Source organism: Ixodes scapularis, unplaced genomic scaffold (genome assembly GCF_016920785.2).
Source record: "Ixodes scapularis isolate PalLabHiFi unplaced genomic scaffold, ASM1692078v2 PGA_scaffold5__190_contigs__length_132052651, whole genome shotgun sequence".
NCBI classification, from domain to species: Eukaryota; Metazoa; Arthropoda; class Arachnida; order Ixodida; family Ixodidae; genus Ixodes; species Ixodes scapularis.
The window spans coordinates 14,980,703-15,004,176 of record NW_024609880.1 but is presented as its reverse complement, the minus strand read 5'-3'; the positions used below and the strand labels follow the sequence as shown (position 1 = coordinate 15,004,176).

General features: G+C 48.8%; 1 protein-coding gene across 1 annotated transcript in view; it reads right to left on the bottom strand.

The window, feature by feature from the left end:
- The window catches only part of LOC120850155, a 59,055-nt gene that overhangs the window by 34,530 nt on the left and 1,051 nt on the right, over positions 1 to 23,474 (bottom strand). The gene's annotated exons all lie outside the window — the stretch shown is intronic.

Here is a 23,474-nt window from a genome sequence, read left to right as displayed (position 1 = left end):
TGAGCTGGCGTTCAATGTCTCCGGTTTAACACTTGGCGAGATGCAAGACTTGGCTTCCATTTGTGCCGGTGTTATGAAGCTTAAAAGTTGTGGTGTTGTTGTGGCTCGTAAAGGCAGCCTTGCTGAGATTATGAAGACGGTTGTAGACCTTCACTCAGCGTTGCCATGCGTCAAGATTCAAAACCTCAACTTGTCACAAAGTGACCAACGCTTCTTCGAGCACGGAGGCAGGAGCCAACGGTCTGACAAAGAATTGTGTCGCCGCCACGACCGCCAGTGATCACCCCAACGGCAAGAAAACAAACGACAAGCTCAGGTTTGTGTCGCGCTGACTGCTGATTCATCAAACGACGAAGGTGAATGGTGTAAGAGGAAATGTAATTTTGCCAGCGTTTTGCAAAACTAACGCGTTTCGTTGAAAATTTAATTTGTGGAATTTGTTAACGCCTTGAGAGTTTGACGGGGACTGCATCGTGAAGGCAGCCTTCACACAAGTGTTTTCTGAAGTGTGTGCTTTGCCTGCATGCATATAAAGACAGAAACACTGCCTATATGGTGCATAAAATAAAATAAATTTCGCTTATCTTGATAATGTTGACTATATATTGAGTTCTATTGATAGTAGTGGCGTAGCCAGGAAATTTTGAGGGGGTGAGAGGGGAGGGAAGTTGAGGTGACTTGGATGTTCATGAGTTGGGATGCGAGGGGAGGGGGTGTCGAAATTTGTGTGCATATTCCAGGGCCCGCCGGATGTGGGGAGGGGGGGGGGCAGAGCCCCATAAGCCCCCCTCCCCCCGCCCCCCCCCCCCCCTGGCTTTGCCACTGGATGATACCTTAAGGGGAGCATCCATCATTTACAGGCTGCCATAAGCGTGTGCCTAGCAACTGAGCTCGTACCACATGGCAAAGTAGTTGCTGACATTCTTCACGTTACGTAGTAGTTTTTTCTATAGTACACATGCTCGCTTTTCCTTCACATATCTACTCTGCTTCCGCTTGTCGTTTATGCTTGATGGTGACAAGTCAACAGTGCGTATTTGCTCTGCATCACAGGCAAATTTCAAAATTCCAGTTCACACTACTCTTTAATTTCAATGAGTTACTGTCAATTTTGAAACGACAATCTATTTAATGAGTATCATAATTTTTACATTAAACACACATGTGTATAATGTAGGACAATTGTATCTTGCTTGTTTTTCTTGGTCACGGAGATGACAAACATCCACAAGATAGCACTGGCTAAATTTCTCGTCTACAGTGGGTGACAATGTTATCATACTCTGTCAGACTAAACTCCTTCTGTCTAAACAACTAACGATTCATTTTAGGACACACCTGTTCGTAGTTCATTGCAGGACATCAAACAGTGTTTCTTATGACTGTCCGATGACTGACATGCAATTCCAGAAGCTTGGCATGAAAAGGTAAAATATCTAATTGATACAATAAAATTTCATCAGCAAACGATCCAGATTTTATTGGAGGTTTGACAGTAGCTACAAACCGCAACTAATGGTCAACTGTAAACATAGGTACGAAGCGTGCACTAACTCGGAAGTGGTAGAAACCCTGAAGTTTCAACGTCAACTTACCACCATGTTGTTAATAACAAGGTAATGTTTGCGGCAAACTGTTGGAGTCCTTCAGAACGATGACGGCCTCCCTCAGACCCATGATGATGGTGACGAAGGTTCAGTTAGATTCTAGGTTCAGTAAACGTACCCCACGACGTCGGTGTGCTTGTCGTGGTTGGTAGCGGCGAAAGCCTTCTTTCGCACGTGCCTCAGCTGCCTCGGTCCGGGTTTTGTTGACCCAGCCGTCTCTTCCCAGCCCGTTGACAGCGTCACTCACGACGGCCGTCACGGCTCTGATCACCATCCACTGGGCATTAGCTATGTGCTCATCGATGGACGCGCCCTTGTAGTTCCCCGTTGCGAAAAATCTCAGTGCGATTCAATTAGTAGCTGCTGCTCGACGGTCATCATCTCTCATCGTCGACGTCTCTCGTCGCGCAGCTGGTCACACTGCGATCACAGGGTGCTTTTCAACAAGCGGTATTGTCGTCAGAAACAGTCGTCGTGCATCGCGAAGGCTACCGGGTGCTCGCGGAAAACCCGTCATTGTACGCGTTAATCGAGCCATCGTTGAGCAACAATCATCGCCGCCATTTTCTACGCTTTAGAATCCTACCCAAAGCTTCTTCCCCCTCGTACAATAGAGACGGAAGTTAAAAGCACGAGCACATCAGTCTGAACGATGCTTGCACGAACGTTGGCTTGCAGTGCGCAAGCGCGCCTGCTCGACAGGGACGTTGAAAGCCCGGGGCACGTTCTTGTAGCTCCTACACCGCACTAGCTCGCACTCATAGTGAAACAGAGAGTAGGGTGTGTCGAGTAATACCGCAGTTAATCTAGTTACGCGACTTCCGCTATGTGCTACGTGGGTCGGACGTGGACATACGTCACTTTGACGTCACGGTCCGTACTCGAAGAACGACAGTTACCGCAGACGGTTGCTTTCGTGTTTCGCGAACGTTCCCATGGGAACCGCGTGGAATTATCACGCGCGCTGTAGCCAATAGGAGCGCGCGGTTCGTAGGGGGGAGGAGTTTTCGAGAAACACGAACGTGGCCGTTTGTGACCAAAATAGCACCCCTGCTGATCTCAACAGACCGATCTCACCAAGCGTTCGGCGCATACGTGGCGCCGCCATAACTTTAGTTCACAGGAGGCAAAAGGCAATAGACGAGAGGGCTCGTGCCGTTCCGTGCTCTACACGCGCAGAGCTCCAGCGAGGTTGTCGCACGCGCAGAAAGACTAAAGTTCCCTCGATGCATTGCGCCAGCGGTGGCGTAGTCCAACTGCCTAATGAGATCGGTCTACTGTTTGCCTTCTCTTCCGTTTGCCCAACCGATCCACCGGTGACGAGAAGCCAAGCTTCTCGTCACCGTTGAATTGCTAGCCACCGGGGATATATTGAAACCTCGATGCCGTCGGCATACTGTCGGCGCACTGCGAACAAAAAAAACAGTACAATGTCCCAGCTGTTCACCCGGAACGAAGACTTTATCGAAGATAACTCCCTTTCTCCGCAAAGTAATCGCTGCTCACGAGTTGGCGTGCATAGTGTAACAAATTAAACGTGTTAGTGTAAATATATACCAGCACTCGTTTGCAAAACATTTTTTTACTCACCATAAAAACACTTGAAAGGCTTATGTACCGTCATATGTCTTGGATCCCGGACTGCTGAAGAGTGATCCGTTCGCGGAATGCTGCCGTCGGTTAGTTTAGTAGTCCCTCTGAACTACCGCTTTGCTTGACGTGCTAATAGGTTGATGGTGCGTCATTATTATAACATCCATATCGAAATGAATGTTCAGCAGAACCAAGCAGAACTATTAGCCCTCATCACGGTGGAAGAAATACATTTAGGTGGTGACTCTGGCCGCTCTTCTCGTGGGGAGCGAGCGACTAGATTGTGTTCGGAACCAGCCTCGAACAAGGATGTACCGCAGGAAAGGCTACAAGCGCGAGCTCCTTGCTCTGGGGCACATCCCGGCGGCACAAGCTCTCGTGACATAAGAGCAGCTGCCAACGCTATGAGCTCGCGCTTCTAGCCTTCGCTGCGGTACAACCACGACCGTGGGTACAACATAGGCTGCGTTTACATGGATGCGACCGTTGCGCATCGAATCGAGATTTGACTATTTTGATTGGTACCAGATAGGTAGAAGAGGAAGAAGTAGGAAGACAGGCTGCGTGCGATTGGTTCCTGCTCGATTCGATGCGCTACGATCGCATCCATGTAAATGTAGCCATAGGGTGAAACGAAGTGCAGTTGTTCCGTGCCGCCGCGGAGGGCGCTGAGGTGTGAGCACCGTGGGTATGAGGTCTCTCCTCGGAGGCCACGGAGTCAGGGGCGTAGCTTGCTCGCCTTTTTTGCGGTGTGGTGGTGGTGTGCGGTCAGTGCCTGGCCTCATGTTTTGCTCTGGTGCTGTGTCAATCACCGGTGCCACCATCGTGCACGAAGATGAGCATTAACCCGAAGAAGAAATTATGCTATAAGGATGGGAAAGACGTGCTTCGTTCCCAACTGCAATTCAGGGTACCGGAACTGCGCAGAGCGAGCGTCCTTGTTTAAAGCTCCATCGAATGAAGCTCGCCTGGAGCAGCGGCGTCGTGCAATCTTAAGGACCGATCGCAAGTTACTACCTAGTCTCCTCATCTCGTTTACCAAGTGAAGACTGAGCTTGACAGTCTAATTTCTGTCGAAGACTGGGAATGCGAAGATGTCTGGACAGAACAGGCTCTTGAAACCAATGCTGTGGTCTGCATGTTATATTATATAACTGGATTTTTGAGCGTGAAAATAAAAAAAAAAAAGCTACACGCTGCCCTGCATGCCGATCCGCTTTCAGCATCGACAAGGACACTTCTACTGAAGCAGCACTGACAAACGTGAAGAACAGAGGAGGCCTTACACACTCCAACAAGAACCTTTTTCAGCTACTGAAGAAAGCGGAACAGTTCTTCGTGCAACATGAAAGCCACAAGACTGTCCACTGGGACACAATCGACAGTGTTCTTGACACATGCACAATAACGTTTCCATGCTCTGAACACAAAGAAGAAACAATTGCCCAGTTGCTCCACTACTACTTCAGCATGCGAATGCGACAACACTGTAAGCATATTACAATGAGTAGGAACAAACAAGCTCAAGAGATAAAGAAATCAGCATAGCAGCACTCGTCTTAGTTTAAGGGCATGGGGAGAAACACAGGATGTAGGAGATGGCGTTCTTTAGTAGTATGCAGTGAATTCAGATTTTATGTACATTTTAAAGCCAAAATATTTGTCAGGTATTTTTACCTGTCAGACGGAGTGACACCATATTGTGCGAGTATAGATGAAAAGTGATTTATGTCTTATAACCACTACTATTGTTTGACTTTCAGTCACTGTGTCATCATGTCAGTCAGTATGTGATCATCCTGTGTCATCGTTTCAGTCACTATGTCATCATAAATAGGAATGTTTTCTGCTCACAAGGCTTGTATGTTCCACAGTACAAGTTGACATTGTATGTATAAACCATTTGTAATGCTAAAACCTTTATGCGCATGTAAAGAATTATTTAGGCCCCACTATGTAACATTATTAGAATTTATTTTTTTTCAATAAGGCGGGAGCAGGGTGGAAAAAAATCACCCGACCTCATATAAAGCCACGCAATGTGTGTAAACAATTTATGGAACTGTTACCAACCATGTTGTTTGACAAAACATTCGAGCATGGCCCAGGTGTTTACTTTAAATTACTCTAAATTACTGAAGGCCCCGTAGATTATGCCGGGAAGTTTTATATTTATGCGAGTATTTTTGTCACGTTGAGTCATCATCAAAATGTTCTCGTTTGAAAAGAAAAAAAAAAAAAAACAGGAACCGCACGGGGGAAAAGGCAATCACTGCCAGTGCGCCAACATAAATCCATCATTTCACTCCACAGTACACAGGAACCAAGTAAAGAATCCATAATTTTCTTCACAAGCCCTCTATGCGGAGGGCAAGTTCGTCTGCTCCTTGCGCAGGGGTAGCGGTGACGTCAGAACGCCGAGCCCTGATTGGCTGATCGCGACACCCTATTTGAGCGTCGTCTGCTCCTTTGCAACGTCGTCTGTTCGCAACGTCGTCTGCGTCTGTCTTACCTTTCCTGCGACTTTCGAAAGTGCAGAGGCCAGATTCACAAAACGATCTTACGCCAAAAATATGCGTAAGACAAAACTTGAGAACAGTTCACGAAACGAAATTTACGTGAGTCTTGCGCAGGTTACGACGAAATCCTACGACAGCTCCGAAGCTGTCTTAATCAAATCAACATGGCCGACAGCGTCGCGGTCGCGACGACCAACGGACGTTTATTTTTCTACATGCGCTTCTCACGCGTCCCGACTTCAAGCAGCAAGAAAACAATAAAAAGTACTTGAAACAGATCACAAGGAACAAGAACGCTGGATTCACAAACACCCGGGAAAAACTCCAATGGCCACGATTCCACCGACAACGACCAAGCGAGCACGGCACTCCGACTCAGCGACCGTCTGCCCACGACCGGCTGGCTTGCTGAATGGAATATGCCCGTGCGACCCTTGTGAACCCTTCCCGTCTTATACTTTGATCGCTGACCTCAATTTTAGATTAAGAGGTCAATCTCTTCCTCTTGTTTTCTCCTTGTTTCCCGAGGCAACGGTGACTCTCGCCGGTGAAAAAGCGGTGAATCTCCGACAGCCGCAGGAAAGGTAAAGCAGCCATCGCTTTGACTACCAGACGTAAAGCAGACGACGTTAACTGCGCCAACCCGCCGACGCCGTTAAAGAGTGAGAAGTCTCGCCGCACACGAAAGGAGGGAAAATGTATTTGGGAGGGAACTTGCGGACACTAACCACCCTCACTCTCGGTGCTTAGCAAACAAACCTCGGCGCTTCGGGACACCTCGCCAGTGAGTCCTTTGACTTCCCTCCTTGATGCGCGTCGGCTAGTTGTTAGACAAAAACAACGTACCGCTCGAGTTATTTCGTCTGCCCCCTCTGAATGGCGAAGTCGAGCTCGCTCGACTTCCGAAAGTCGCAGGAAAGGTAAGACAGACGCAGACGACGTTGCAAAAGAGCAGACGACGCTCAGATAGGGGGTCGCGATCAGCCAATCAGGGCTCGGCGTTCTGACGTCACCGCTGCGTCCTTTTTCATGCGCAGAATACGAAAATGAGCCCACTTGCGAGGCGTATTTTACCGAAAGAGCGCGAGAATGAACAGGGGAAAGGGCTACCAGCACTTTCCCCCTTTCTGATTGTGAAGAAAGAGTGAAAGTACCGGATGAGAGGCTTGGCCGGTGTTGGCTGTCAGCTGTGCCCCAACTGCGTTCGCGCTTTCTTCTCTGTTTTGAACTCGCAAACTTAATTAGAGTAACGGGCTTCGATGGCAACAGTTCTCCGGTCATCGGGACACCATTGCTCGGTCATAGGGTGCACGAATAGCGACAGAAAGCGTCGAATACTGTCCGAGGACCTATGTAGCTTGCAATGAATCCGGCAAGGCGAGAGCGGCTGCAATGTCATTAAGCTCCATCGCTTTCCACATGACCCCGGTCTTGGCGGCAGTGGATTGCGTTCGTAAACCGAAAAGACATTTCCTCAACTCCCTCTTCTCGACTGTGCTCGGAACAGCTTGTGAATGGAGCGCATTCACAAGCCGTCACAACATGGGGTACGCTCGTAAGGTGCGTGCCAGTTTTCTCGTGATAATTGCTGTTTTAGCTGGTAAAATCTTGTAACTGAATTTATCTTAATATTGATAATTTGCAGTGGTGACTGACTCGATTTCATCAATTACAACACTTAGTTGAGGGCTTATTTCCGCCGCCGGGTGAGGCTAGAAATTGTTGAAAAGGTAGTTCTATCGGTTTTCCTGAATAGCGATCCCCTGTGCGATACCAGAGAGCCGACAAAAGCGCTCCTTGGAGTGCCGCTGGTGGGTTGTTTGATTGGGCGCTTTGAAGCGCTGGATAGTCGCTCCAGGGTACGACTCGTGTGTTGCGATCTGCGTCTTCGAGCCCAGTGTGTACGTTTCTTTGTATGAGTCATGGCATCCGCCAGTGCGGCAACAGGGGAAACAGCGGCAGCGAACGTGTCTCAGTGATAGAAATTGGAGGTTAGTACTCAAAATATTGCATAAAATAGTAAAATAATTCGTGCCTGCTTTGACGCTTTCTGCGGTTCGATATAAGCACATCTAGAACGTCTTCGTCGTTCATCCACAATGAAATATGAGAACACGGACACGCAAGATAAAAGCAGCGCAGCAAAACGATGTGTAGCAGCTCCGGGTGTTTACAAAAGTTAATTGAGGTTCCCGTTTCGTGTATCGCTTGTTCATTACTAAAAACGGCTGCGTTGAAATGGGCCTATTCCAAGCAAAAATTTATGAATGGTTCATCATTTCCAGTCACGCGGAAAGCGGTGGAGCTTCAAAACATTGCAGCCGCACGTGCCTTGCCGAATTATATGCAAGCTACGAGGTCCTTGGGTGGTATTCGACGCTTTCTGTCGTTATTCGTGCACCCTATGACCGAGCAGTGGTGTCCCGATGACCGGGGGACTGTTGCCATCGAAGCCCGTGGCTCTAATTAAGTTTGCGAGTTCAAAACAGAAAAGGAAGCGCGAAAGAAGTTGGGGCACAGCAGACACCCAACACCGGCCAAGCCTCTCATCCGGGACTTTCACTCTTTCTACACAATCAGAAAGGGGGAAAGCGCCGGTAGCCCCTTCCCCTTTTCTCTCTCGCTCTCAAAATGGCGCTACCCACGATAGAACGGTCTTATATAATAGCGAGTTCGTTTCACGGCACTCGTGCCCACGCGTGCCCACTCGCGGTGTAAAGCGAGTTCGTTTCGGCAGGCACTCCACGAGTGGTTGCACTCTCCGAGTTCGTTTCAGCTGCCTCACCCCACGCGTGCATGCCCTCGCTGCACCGAGAAAATCGGGCGTGCGCCAAAATGCAATCCCGTCATGCCTCGCCCCGGCGAGGAGCGGGAGCAGACGACGGAGGGTTCGTCTGCTACGATGTGTCGCGAAACCGAAAAGAAAAAAAACAAAATTTCTGATAGAAATCGCGTCCCGCGGGCAACATAATGAAACGCGAGCTTGAATTGGTGAGCGTCTGCTCTTTCATGAAAGAAGCAATTAACAATCCGTGCTTTATTTGCAGGTCGCTCTGTTGCTGTACAGGCGCTGAAATATACCAGTGTGTCAAGAAATGCTCAGAACAAACGCATCAGCGGCCCCCGAGATGTTTATCCCCATCCGTATGCGGGTGAAAAATTGAACATTTGACGACAAAACTGCCCCAGCAGAAACCTCTGACTGCCCAATAAGCATACGAGAAAGCTAAACATAGTGACTACTTTACTCGAGGCTTGGGCAACATCATCATGTTTAACATTTACCTACGTCAGCTAACTTTCCCCGTCGTATTTTGTTCGAGAAAGCTCTCGTTCTCGGCGTCCTCACCAAGACTAATATCGGATCCACCTGTAATGACGATCGAAATCGAAAGTCCTACGAAAAGTTTTGCTGGATATTCCAACAGACTAGTTTTAAGCTATACCCTTTCAGTGGTTCACGCATAATACCATGCTCGAACGGGTCAAGCTTCTGCTTGGACAGCATCATCAGTTTTCTTCAGTGTAAACGGTTATCAGAATTGAAAGATCGCAACCAGCTGCTTTGTAGACAGCTGGATGCGGAAATTTACGCCGTCTGTAACTCTCTTTACGGCAGCCGAGTTGCTTCAAGTCATCGCAACTATAAACCACAGGTTGCAGCGTTCAACGTTTGTAGATAAACGTTGGTAGTGACTGCACTCTTCCATTCCCACCCATCACTCTGAACAGAAAGGCGCTAGTTTCGGTTTGAGGTCGGTACTCTTTCTACAACATAGATGGCGGCAACATCAGTCTTCTGCACTCGGTGCATTGGGCGGGTTCGTTTGACTCGAGTTTTCCGTGCAACACTCTGCGAGTGCGATGCATTCTGGGAGAGAACTCGAACGGTGCCAGTGCGTGTGAAACGAACCCGCTATAAGCCTTCACAAGCCCCTCTATACGTGGGCGCCATCTATCCCTGTGCGAGTGAAGCGCGCTCGGTGCGCCGAACATAATGTGGTCGCCGCGCGAGACAGAGAGTCATCACCTATATCTGTTTCTTCCACCGTGGCCCTCATTAAAGGGGCCCTGCAATCATATAGACCCTTTCATCTCAGTAGTTGCCTGACCGGTGGGTAGAGGGCGCTGGCGCACTCGCCGCCATTGGGTTGCTTCAATTTGGTCGGTTTCGGTTTCAATGTGCACGCGATTGTTTTGCTGTTTCATGCCGTTTTCGCTTAATTTTACGATATAAATTTCTTTCTTGTAGCACACAGCGAATGAAACAATAGTACTGATCAGCCACTTGGCGAACCACGAAGTGCTTTCGAGCCTAAATTGCGGTCTTTTTTACGAACACCATATGTGTCTGATTACGTCCACCTTTAATTTCGGCCAGGTTCGGTGGTGAAACAACTGCGCTGATGCACAGGGAGGATTACCATGGTTCACGGCCATACCCGCGGACACTAATTTACAGAAGAAAAAATAAATAAAGAAGAGGACAAGCTCCGCTTGCAGCGTGCGCTGCTTGCCTACCACCGTGCTTTGGCTGCGTGTGTATCGAGCAGTACGGAAGTTTAGATAGCTCGCGCTCAAGTCAGAGCAGCTACTGCTAACCTTATCTTGCAACAGACTATATTGCATGAGTGCTTAGTGAAAAAGCAGGTTGACAACATGATTAACAATCAGCATAATCACCAAGAACAGATGAGCTAACAAGTTTGCTGTTCGGTGTTTGGTTTCCGAACACCAACCTTTTCTAACTTCGAGAATGGAAAAGTCTCCTATATTACTGGAAAAGTTTCATATAATCACGTAGGTAATATAAAAAAGAAGGGATATTGTCTCGGCCTGTTTTGGTCAAAGAAATTAAGCTCTCGAGATTTTGATAGGCCAACCTAGGCTGACAAGAAAATTTCTTTAACTAAAGTACTTATTAACAGCATCTCAAAATGTTGACATTATGAAATAAACTATTTGTTATATGGACATTTGCTTATGACGTTCTCAAGGTATGAGAATGGTGAGATAAGTGAATGTCAGACTTTAAATAAAGTCTGATATTTATCTTCCATAGAATTTGCCAAATGAAATTGAAGAGGGCAAAATAAGTGATCTCTGGCAAATTTGGCTGAACGCCAGGCCCCCCCCCCCCCCCCCCCCAATGGACCTGTGTAAAAAGCTGTTTACAGATTTGAGACGATGCGCTTTGCACATTTTGACGTCGCCAGCTACTGAAAGTAAATCCATATTCGCCGTCGACAACCGGCTGCACTCGGGTGATTTTCATGCAGAAGGATTCTCTTCGCCGTCACATATTGTGAATCCCAGGCACTATCAAGCTGTCTGTGACAGTTCCTTACGTGGGGAGTCCCAATCTTTGTGTTGAAACAAAGTAACTGTAACTGCATGGCTATAGACAATGGACATGGGACCAAGCACGATATACAATTTGGTGGAATTAATAAATAAACCAGTCAAGCGAATGCTTATATCGCACACGCGATTAAGAACGCCAAACAGATATAGGTGTGATATTGCGAACGAACAAGTTGCCTAATGTTGACGTACCATTATTTCTAGCATAAGAACAATAATTCAAACTAAACGTTTGTTCCCGCATCTTGTCCACAAGTTCCCTGATGTAATCAAAAGACACTGCTTTCGATCTGAGGAAAAACACGTGGCGAATTACGCTGAGTATTTTTGTTTCCTTCATTGAGACCCTAAATATGCACTCATATATATTATTACATTGGGCTTCCTATTGCGAATGTTCCACCCTTGTTAGTAAGCAAACCTGAGTTCTAATAAGTTATTGGTATTTGAACCCTCGGGCTCTCTTGAAGCCATACATGTATTCAATATGCGCAAGTGCTAACGCTGATTCCTGTTCCTGTATAGCCTTTTCACACGTATCCCGCAAGCCGACGGTAAAGAATAGTCAAAACGCGTTACAAAATTAACTACAGAAGTTGCGCACATAATGATGTAATGACCGGCGTGCGGTCGTGTATCACTACTGCGTGGTGCACGTTAAAGACCCCAGGCTAGCAGTTGTACTGCACTGGCTAAATTGCTCATCTACAGCCTGTGACTCGTCGCAACTTTAATGGCTGACCAACTACACGCTGTATAAATATCCCCACAACCCCATTTATTAATGATGTAATGCAATATAAGTATCGCAAGACACTTTACGGAGTAAGGCAAGCGACTCGGTGAAACGCGACGAAAAACACGAATTTAGCGCATCCGCCAAGTCGCGGAACGGAGAGCGGAGCGACAAGTTGAAGCAACCTAATGGCGGCCACATCACGTGATTCCAAGATGGCAGCGCCCATGCGGCGGAGGGTGAAAAGGTCTATATAAGCATCTACCTTTTTTGCGGTTTCCACGTCTCTTGGGGTTCGGGCAAGCCAGCGGGCACGGAGAGAGTAACTAAATATCAGTGCGTCATATTTTAACCGGACGACGCGGAAACCTCCTCCACCGACGAGGGCGACCCACGGTAGCGAAAGCGCGCAAAATGTGACGTCTTTGGTCCTGGGCTTGCCACTGGTCAAAGCCGCTAAGAGCTTTTTTTTAGTCGAGATACAAAATAAAAGTGTCGCGAACCGTTTCAATTATGTATGAAAGTAGTTTTTGTTCACTATTTTAGATCAGAAAAGAAACAAATGCAGTTTAGAAAGTACGGAAACGAGAAATGACCCGTCGACATACCCGCCACCAAGCGGCGGAGAAAAACGGCGCATACTAGAAAAGGCTAGTGGGATGAGGCTACGTCGAACGAGGAGCGTAGAAAGGTCCCGGATGTACGCGGCGGCGCTGTGGTCGTATACCGGCTCAAGAATCCGACCGGTTCCGAAGGCCTTCGGCGCGGGCCCTGCTGGCGATTTGGCCATTTGGCGGTGCGTCAGCGCGAAGTGGCTCCCGTTCTGAACTGATCTTTACCCCGTGTTTGCTGTCGTTTGTGGCCAATGAAGTGTTATGCCGAATTAGTGATTAGTCGCGCAGCAAATGCAATGCGAGCTGCCCTGGCCGCCCGCTTCATACAGCGTATCCAACACGTGCTTTAGTGGCGCCCTCTCGAGCCGTCGACACGGAGTGCGGCAGCCGTGTGCGCTCGATGAGCTCACTCAGCTCACTACTCCTCCTCTAGTTCAAGGCCACTCAAGCCAGGACCTACAACGTCATGAAGGAGGTTATTTTTTGCTTGTTTTTGTAATTCTAATTTGCCTATAACTTTTAAAATAAAGCGAAATTTGAGAAAAGAAAAGTTGGATTAAGTTACTACGTTCAGTACGCTCAGGTTCAGTGCAAATTAAAAACCAGTCAAAAAGTCATTGCAGGGCCCCTTTAAGCGACGTCGCGGCCATTTTGCTTGTAGGTACTGCTTCTCCCTCGGCGCCCCTGCTCTCCTAGTCACGTGACCTAGAATTCCCCCTTCTAGAGACAATAGTTTAAACTACAGTGCACTAGAATACTTGGGTAGTGTTGGGGCCGGAGGGGCTCGCTTCAAGCGCGTGGTATTGATCGCGACAGGTGTCGCGTCCGGCGCCTTATCCAGAAGGTGTGCGCGCGCGAAAATATGAATCTTTGGTGCCGCTTTGGTGGAGTGCACATAGGATTTCTGATACAGCTACGACTTGCCAGCGGTGGTCGTACCACGGCATCAATTACGCTGCGGCACGATCGTTAGCAGCATGGTGCTTCAAAGCATTGGACGGTACAAGCTGCCATTACCCTTCCTTTACATAAAAACAATTGCGACTTTAAAGAAGCGAATTTCAAGTTGTTTCAGCGAAGAATTAGCTGCGACTTTCGGTTTGTCGGATGGTGAGCATTTTAAATGAAATGCTCATTTCCTTGGTCTCAAAGGCCGAACATTAGATATTTGAAAGGGATATCTAAAACTTGGAAGCAGTTCTTTTTTTTTTTTTTCCTATCTTATTTTATAACGGAACGAAACGGCACATACTAAAGACCGAGATTGTTTTAGTATGTTTTAATACCCCAGGTTAACTTCTCTGTGTTCTTTTCTGCCCGTCTTCTATTTCTTGACCTTAATCATCTTGACCTTTTTTTTTTTTTTACCTTATGTTGTACCGCAGGAAAGGCTACATGCGCGAGCTCCTTGCTTTAGGGCACCTCTCAGCGGCACAAGCTCTCGTGCACCAAAAGCAGCTGCCAACGCTATGAGCTCGCGCTTCTAGCCTTCGCTGCGGTACAGCATAAGGTGAAACGGAGTACCGACACGTGCACCGCTCGAAGTGAAAAAAAAAAAACAAAAAAAAAAGAAAAAAAGGCGGGCTGCGCGATTTTTTTCGGATAACTCGACTACAGCGCCGCCACGAACTGTCAATACACGCGCCCTCACGAGCTCCCGTTGCCGAGCCGCTCCGGTCCCAACACTACCCAAGTATTCTAGTACACTGTACTTTAAACCACGGTTCGCGTTCGAGAAAACGGGCCCTGGGAGCGAGTTTGCAAACCAGTATTCAGACGAAGAGCGGGCCGATATAGGACATAGGAAGTGCAAAACTGCCACTTTATTTCTTTGTTGTTTTCTCGCTTTAAATTAAACTCTAAAAATAAACTCACGATAAGGAAAGAGGGACATTTAAGACAAACAGACAAGACAGGCTTTCGACTTTCAACAAAACGTTTACTGGCTTGACTTCGCATCCTGAAGCTCGACAGGGGGCGTCGGGGAAATAGAGAGGGAGGATGGAGGGTGAGAGAAGCGCGAGCCAGCTCGCAGCTAAGCGTGCATAGCAGAAGGGGGGTCTGCTGAGTGTCAATCGACACGTTTTTTCCCCGACGCCCCCCGTCGAGCTTCAGGATGCGAAGTCAAGCCAGTAAACGTTTTGTTGAAAGTCGAAAGCCTGTCTTGTCTGTTTGTCTTAAATGTCCCTCTTTCCTTATCGTGAATTAATAACCAACACGCTCAACCATCTACATAAAAATAAACCTTTTTTTTTTTTTTTTAACAACGTTTGCGTGTTAAATGTCCTGGTCCAAACGGCCGCAACGCCGCACCTTGTGCTTTCGATAATTTCGAACATGGACGGAACTTCGAATCCATTCGGAAATCAGAGCTTATTCGACGTTTTGTAAGCCACTGTAATCAACGTATGTACTGGCTCGTATCTCGCGCCGCCTGTTAGCCGCTTCCTGCAGCGGCGGACGCAGACTTTTCTTGGCAATGCAGTGGAAGGGGGAGGACGACGAAGTTAGCCAAGTTAGAGACGCTAAATCTCTACCTCTTCAGAAATTTGGGTTGGAAGTGTTTTTTACTGGTCCTTTGGACCAGATATCCTGGGTGGATATCAATATTTAGGGCATCCGCAGGCCGCGGCACGCCGCCGAGCTTAAGGTATGTCCACATCAGAGATAAGCAGCACCATACCAGCTGGACAACGTTCAGCGGGCAGTTCAGAACAGGAGCCAGCGCTGGACTGCAAAGATCCTGCATATTCGCAGTCTTCATCGACGCCCTCCGTCGCGGAGATGGTTGACATGGACAGCGAAGGCTCCACTGGGGAATGGAATCTCGTCACCAGAAAAAGGACAAAAAGGACGTGTTCGTGGTCAAGCACGGAAACGGTACGTCCATCAAAGCGACAAACCGATGATTTTACCATAATCTTCGTGCCAGTTAATCAAGAAACAAGATTAACATCTCTCAGTAGCCTGAAGCTTACGGAAGCACTGAAAGGCATATGTCAGGAATCTGCCTGTCAGGTCCGGTACAACGACCGTCTCAACCTGATCGCCGTAGAAGTTCTGAACGAACAAGCTGCACAGGCGCTTCTGAAAACCACGGACTTATGTGGTATACCGGTTCGAACTTACCTAGCTTTGTCTGGGCCCACGACAGTTGGCGTCATTCGGGACGTTGACATGGACGCTACAGAAGAACAGCTGGAACATAATCTCCGCTCAGAGAGCAAGATCGTCGACATCAGACGTCTTGGAAAGTCACGCGTCGTGAAACTCACATTTCAAGGCAGTCAGCTGCCACACTATGTTCTGCTGGGGTATGTTCGTCACCCTGTGTTGCCTTATAAGGAGAAACCGCTCCAATGCCACAACTGCGGCGGATTTGGTCACAAGAAGGTCTCCTGCACGCGCGCTATGGCTTGCAAACGATGCGGAGAACACCACGAAGCAACCGATGCCATGTGTCAGTCACCGACACTGAGATGTGTCAACTGCAAGGGAGATCACGAGGCTACATCACATGCCTGCCCGAAGTGGATCAAAGAGCGGAAGATACTCACTTACTCCAAGACCAATTCGATTGGATTTCGTGCGGCCAGGTCAGCCTTGGAGGGCCAGAAGGCATCTCGGTCTGGCGAAGAGGATGCCCAGCCAGAGATACTAAGTAAACAGGCAAAACACCTTTCGAGGTCAAGAGCTGTTACCTACGCGTCTGTAACTGGAGGCACCCATTCCTTGCCTTCTAATACAGAAGGAGCCCACGGAAGTGCTGGGAACGGTGCGCACGCAGCGGCTACATCGGAACCTCCGAAGCAAACACCCAAGCAACCGCCACAAACACGACAGCGCTCTTCCACACAAGAGGGAGACGCTGAGGACAAAAGTGCATCTTCTGGCGAAGCCCCTGGATGGACGTCCCTAATCAGAGCAGCTGCGAACATAGCCTTTACTATATTAAGAAACATCGAGGCATCATGGGCTCGCACAGTCACGACGATTCTGCAAATTATGATTCCTCTTCTTGGGGTATGTTAGCAGGACCCTCGAATTATCAACGCTGCCAACAATCAAGTAACCCCGGAAACAGTGCACAAAGAATACAGCAGAAAACTCCCCATAGAGAAAGACCGAGCCCATTGTTTTCTTCTATCCTTCAGTGGAATGTAAATGGTTTACGCACACGTTTGCCCGTTCTCCGCCAAACTCTTGCAACTGAACGAAGAGATGTACTGGCTCTACAAGAAACGCACGTGATCCCAGGAGAGGTCCGTCTGTCTCCCTATGTCTTTCATCACAGTGCAACTCTAAGTACCGATGGAAGATCGCGAGTTGCAATATTGGTCCGTGACGATGTATACCATGCCCCCCTTGATCTTTCGGACTTGTCTTCAGAAATTGCAGAATACGCCGGGGTGATAATCGCAATTGGCCGGCACGTCACAACGGTTATATCTGCATATATTTCCCCGCATGGCGTATGGGACGCAAAGGTGCTAGAAGAAATTCACAAACGTAGCCGAGGACAGCTTATTATATGTGGAGATTTCAACGCACACAATGAATCCTGGGGCGGTAACCGAACGGACGCCAGGGGACGACAGGTCGAAGATATTGCGGCAGCCCTACAACTGCGAGCTCTTAATGACGGGTCGAAAACATTTTGTAGACGTGGAACTAACGCCAGCACAATAGACATAACGTGGGTATCGTCACAAGTTGTCGCCTTGTGGACAGCCCAACCGGACACTGGAGGAAGTGATCATGTTCCCATCAGGTTAACACACCCCAAAGCACCCCCAAGGAACCTCAAGGTCTGCAAAGTTACTAACTGGGACCTATTCCGCCAGTACCTCTCTTCTGCTATTGTAGGCAGCAACTATGATGACCTTACTACATGCATTGCGGAGTGCCTGCGGCTTTCGACGCGATCCGTCACAGTTCCAGTTACAAGCCCCTCTCCTGACCTTGAGTGGCTCAACCTACGAGCAGCCCGACGGCAGGCACAACGAGGGGCGCTTCACACCAATGCCTCATGGGACTGGACTCGCTACAACCGAATTGACGCTAAATTCAGGCGACACACCAAGGCACTTCAGCGGTGGCAATGGAGCCAGGACTGCGCATCTCTTGGTGGTCCAGGTGGAGGCAAGCGCGCTTGGAAGATCGCTCGAGCCCTCTCCGGCGCGAAGGTTCCACGACACCCTATTGCAGGGTTTTCAATCAAATCTGGTATGTCCGTGACGGAAGTGGCAGAGCTATTAGCGGATCAATTTTCCCGCTCCTCTATTCCACCACATCAATACCAAGAAAGATTGACAAATCCACCGCAAAGCCAGGTTAGTCAACCTCAAGACAAAGAGACATCGTTGGCAACTTACTCAGACTTCACCCTAAAGGAGCTCACTCAAGCACTCCATCACTGTCGAAAGAAAAGCGCTCCGGGTCCCGATGGCATAACCTACCAGTCGCTCAGGAACGTGGACCCTATACACCACCCAGGCATACTTGAAAAACTCAACGACATATGGAGAACAGGAGCATTTCCAGATGCATGGAAACAATCGATAGTAATTCCCATACTCAAACAAGGGAAGCCGATAGAAAAATCCTCATCCTTCAGGCCGATTTCTTTGACAAGTTGCTTGGGAAAAGTTCTTGAGCGAATGGTTCTTCAACGTCTAACCTGGCTTTTGGATAGAGTGGGTGCCTTCTCGCACGAACTTGCTGGCTTTAGAGCCAAGAGGTGCACTGCGGATGCAATAGGAGACCTTGCCTCAACCCTAGAAGAAGTCAAGGCTACGGGGCAAATGGTACACTGCGTGTTCCTCGACATCAGTCGTGCATTTGATACATTGCCACATCCAACCATCATTCACCGACTAAAGCATTTTGGGGTTTGTGGCAGACTCTTATCTTTTATTGAGGCCTTTCTTTCTGCACGGTCCATGAGCGTGAAATTGCCAGATGCTACTAGCACATCTAGACATATTGCTCAAGAGGTACCCCAAGGAAGTGTATTGAGCCCTCTGCTTTTCAATCTTGCCATGAGCGTCCTCCCTCGATGTCTTCCAGCAAAGAATCGAGCTCTTCGGATTGGCATGGCAATCTACGCGGATGATGTGGCGTTGTGGTGTGTCGGGCCCTCAAGGAACGCTATAGGGACCCGTAATCGACTCCAGGTGGCACTGGACTCTACTGCACTGGCCATAGCGCAACTAGGCCTTACTCTATCTGCGGAAAAGACTGCCTCACTCCTCTACCGACCCACAGGCCGAGCACCACAGAATGCCCTACGTCCAAAACTTGCTGGAACGCCAGTTAAAAGGGTGAAAATCCGCACGTATCTCGGCGTTATTATCGACGATCGGGTGACATGGAGACCTGAAGTACGCAAGAGACTTCAACGTTGCCGTCAACTGCTACGTGTCGTTAGACAGCTTGGAGGCTCCTCTTGGAATGCATCACAACGTGCACTACTTCAAATGTACAAGGGGCTCATCATGTCCAGGCTTCTCTATTCACTGCCGCTACTGGCTGTTGCAAGGGCACAAATTCGAGACATCGATACTTTTCACCGGTCCGCACTACGAAGCTGCTTGGGACTGCCTCCTTCAGCAGAGAACGTGGCCACAATTGTTGCAGCGGAAGAATGGCCGCTGTCTTTGAGACTTGAAGAGACAGCGCTGCGCAACATCGCTCGTATGAGCAGTCTCCCCCCTGCGGACACAATCCGTAAACATCTCTTTGCCCGGCCAAACTCTCACCTCGGGCGCCAAGCAAGACGATTCGACTTTGAGGTTGGAGCTCCTAGCGAATTTATCCTTCCTCAACCACCACATTCCACGCGTCCTCCCCTGGAGATACATGCGACGCTCCCAATCGCACAGCGCAAGGCGAATGTCCCAGAATTTGTCTCTCGCTCAATCGCTCTTGAGCGCATAGACGAAGTGTATGAAGGTTGGATTCATGTTTATACAGACGCCTCAATTAACGTCACCAAACGGACTGCCACCGTTGGGATTACCATTCCAGAAATGGGCTATGATATATCGGGCAGGCTAAATTTTGTATCGTCGTCAACCACGGCAGAACTCGTTGCCATCTGGGCTGCTCTTGAGTCTATTAAGAACACCTCGTCACCATCAAAAGCTGTCGTACTCACAGACTCAAGAGGTGCTCTTCAGCAGCTTCAGAGGCTTCATAATGCAACCCCACTGCTGGCGAGAGTCGCGTCTGAGGCAGCGGCAGTTGAAGACATGGGATGGTGCCTTGCTTTGCAATGGATCCCGTCTCATGTCGGGATTCCTGGCAACGAACGGGCTGACCAGCTGGCTGCAAAGGCGCATGACGATCCAGTCCCAACCTTCTTACTGGACCGCTACAACGAGGCTCATCGATTCATCCGTGAGATCCTCACAGAACGGCATCCACATTCTGGGGTCGCAACGGGGAGGCCACCCCCCGTGGTTCCCCGCAAGCTCCCTAAGGCTGAGACAAGCCTTCTCCACAGGCTTCGGGCTGGTTGCCCATACACTGCCATGCGGCTCCACATGATGCGTCGCAAAGCGGATCCTAACTGCCCCACCTGCGGCGACCCAGAGGACACAGAACATGCCCTTCTGGTTTGTTCCACACATCACGAGTCCAGAAAAACTCTTTTCCATCACTACTCACTATCTGGCCTGCCATATGCAACTATCACAGAACTTTTGAACCCTAGAGGAACCAGAGGAACAGCGGAAAAAGCCTTCCGCGCCCTTCTGCGCTTTCTTCGTGACACTGGGCTGGCGGATAGACTGTGATTTGGTCCACTTCGCTCCCTAACCAAAGGCTCTGAATTATGGTGATAACTAACTGGGCGGAAATTTATAACTAGATTAGTTGTAAAAAATTGACCTTTTAACTCCTCTTTTTTGTATATAATTTTCATCTTCCCTCTTTCTATCCCTTTTCCCCAACAACCAGGTAGCGGCTCGCCCATTAATTGAGGCCCACATCTCCTGGTTTCCCCCTTTCCCGACACCCCATAATAAACAAACAACAAACAGCAGTGGAAGGTAGAGGCCCGCGTCCCCTCTCCCATTTTGAATGTGCGCGGGCTCTCCTCCTCTCCCCGGAAATGGGGGAGGAGGAGAGCCTGCGTACACTCAAAATGGGAGAGGGGACGCGGGCCTGTACCTTTTAAAGTCCCTTGATGTGTTTGCGCTTGTCTTGCAAGTAGCGTCAAATGCGCGAGTGCACGAGGCCCATGTCTCGAGCGGCCCTTGGAAGCAAATGGCGGCGCAGCACTGAAATGAGCGGGCCTTGGAAGCGAATGGCGGCGGAGCACCCGCTCATGGCACGTGTCTCGCGCGCTTCCACAGCAATGGTTGGCGGTACTTGTAAAAAACGCTTTTATCAAGGGGCTTTAGTACCTTTCACTGCATTGCCAAGAAAAGTTGTCGCGATCGGCGGCGAACAGCCCGTGGCCCGAGCCCACCTCGAGCGCCCGACCTGCATGCGCAGCTGCGAACGTGCAACTCGTTGTGTTGTTGGCTGTTAATGACACAGAGCGCTCCCGGTAGCCTCCTGCCTAGACGCCATGTTTATTCTCTATCTCCAAAAACCCTCGTCGTTCTCCTCTTCTTCAGCAAAGCCTAACAGCACATCTCCCCCTTTTAAAACTGAAGTCTATTTACAGGTTTTACAACTCTTCCACTTCGTGTCGTGTACTCAGTCGATCCAATGTCCGGTGCTGCACTTTTATCGGTGTCTTCACTCCCAGGCACCGGTGTAAGAGCAGTCGATCCGATGTCTGGTGCTGCACTTTTATCGGTGTCTTCACTCCCAGGCATCGGTGTAAGATGAAAGCTGTTTCGGCGAAGAGTATCTGAATAGGTGTCCACTAAGTATGACCTTGGGTACTCCGTTGCAGATTGCACTGTTCCTCTTTTTCGCTGATCGGTAATCCAGACCACATCTCCTCTTCTCAATGGTTTGCGTTGTCTCACACCCCGTCGTCTGTCATAGTTGGCCTTTTGTTGATTTGTTCTTTTTCTTTCCCACCTTTGGAGTTCTTTGGTATTCACAAGCCTAGGTTCCAAAGAAGAGGAAACAGATGGAAGGGACGTTCTCAGCTTGCGACCCATGAGTAATTCGGCGGGACTATATCCATTACCCAATGGTGTTGCTCGGTAGGATTGCAGTGCGATGTAGCTGTCAGATGTCTTCTTGAGGCTTCTCTTAATAATTCTAACAGCAACTTCTACAAATCCATTGCTCTGTGGATATCTTGGACTGGACGTCCTGTGTTCAAAACCCCATTCCTGGGCGAACTGGTGAAATGCACTTCCAATGATTCGCTGGAACTGTGGTCCATTGTCACTGAACACAACTTCAGGCGTCCCATGTCTTGCAAAAATTGACTTTAGGTGTATTATTACACCGTTTGATGTCATAGTATTCAAAAGAGCAATTTCTGGATATCTCGAGTAATAGTCAGTTACTAGAAGATAGTTCTTTCCTGACAGGTAGAACAGATCCATTGCTACTTTCTGCCATGGACGCTCTGGAAAGTTGGATGGCATCAAAGGTTCATGGCGGTTCGACGCTTCTTTGATGCATTCTGGACATCTGCGTACCATACTTTCGATGGCTGTTGAAAGTCCTGGCCACCATACAGAGTCTTTGGCTCGAGCTCTGCACTTGGTGATTCCTTGATGACCCTGGTGGATCTTCAGCAGAATATCAGGACGCATGGACAGCGGTATGATGAGTCTTGATCCTCTCATGAGCAGTCCATCTTGAACGGCGATCTCTGATCGATGTTGCCAATACTCCTTGCAGCTGTTAGGGACTTCTTTTCAGATGGGCCACCCTTTTTCGCTGTACCATGCCAACTGTTTGCATGTAGAGTCCCTGGCCTGCTTATCTTTGATTTCTTGTAGCCTCTTTTCTGTCGCGGGAAGGTCAGCTGTCACCCCCTTGACATATGCAGCCACCTCTTGCTCCAGATCTCTGTCACCAGTTTCGCTTAGAGGCTGTCGGGACAATGTGTCCGCCGCAATTAAAGACTTTCCTGGAATGTGTTTCATCACATAGGAGAATCTCATCATTCTCATCTTCATTTTTTGAAGTCTAGGTGTGATGTCAGCTAGATTTTTAGACATGAAGATTGGCACAAGCGGCTTGTGGTCGGTTTCAATTTCAATGTGAAGGTTCGTGATGAAATCTTGAAACCTTTCACATGCCCAAACTACCGCTAGGCCTTCCTTCTCCACCTGTGCGTACCTTTTTTCCGTCTCTGTGAGTGTCCGTGAAGCGTACGCCACAGGTTTGTAGGACCCGTCTTTTTGAATCTGCCGAAGCACAGCCCCCAAGCCATATGATGAAGCATCGGCTGAAATCACTGTCTTCTTTTTTGGGTCGAACAGCGTCAGTACAGGACTCGTGGTGAGTGCGTGCTTGAGCTGATCGAAGCTTCTCTGCTGTTCCGTAGCCCAAACCCATTGGTTCTTCGAGCTCAGAAGAGAATTGAGTGGGTAGGCGATATGTGACATGTTCGGTATGAACTTTGTCGAATAATTGACCATGCCCAGAAAACTTCTTAGTTCATGAACACTTGAGGGAGGCTTCATGTCAACGATAGCCTCGATTTTGGCGCTGTCTGGGCGAATTCCTTCGCGGTCGATGATGTGGCCCAGGAACTTCACTCTTTGTACGTTAAATTCGCACTTGTCCGGATTCAAAGTCATTCCTTTCGCCTGGAGACGTTCCAGAACCAGACGGAGTCTGTCATCATGCTCTTGTTGCGAGCTGGCATAAATGAGAACGTCGTCCATGTTGCATACAACACCTTCGAGACCGTTCAGAAACTGCGACATCTTCTTTTGGAAAAATTCTGGAGCCGATGATATTCCAAACGGTAGTCTCTTGAATTTGAACCTTCCGAAGGGTGTGATGAAAGTCGTTAGAGCTTGGGACTCCTCAGCAAGCTCAAATTGCCAAAACCCAGAATTGGCGTCGATCTTTGAAAAATAGCGTGCTCCGGTGAGCTGCCCGAAAA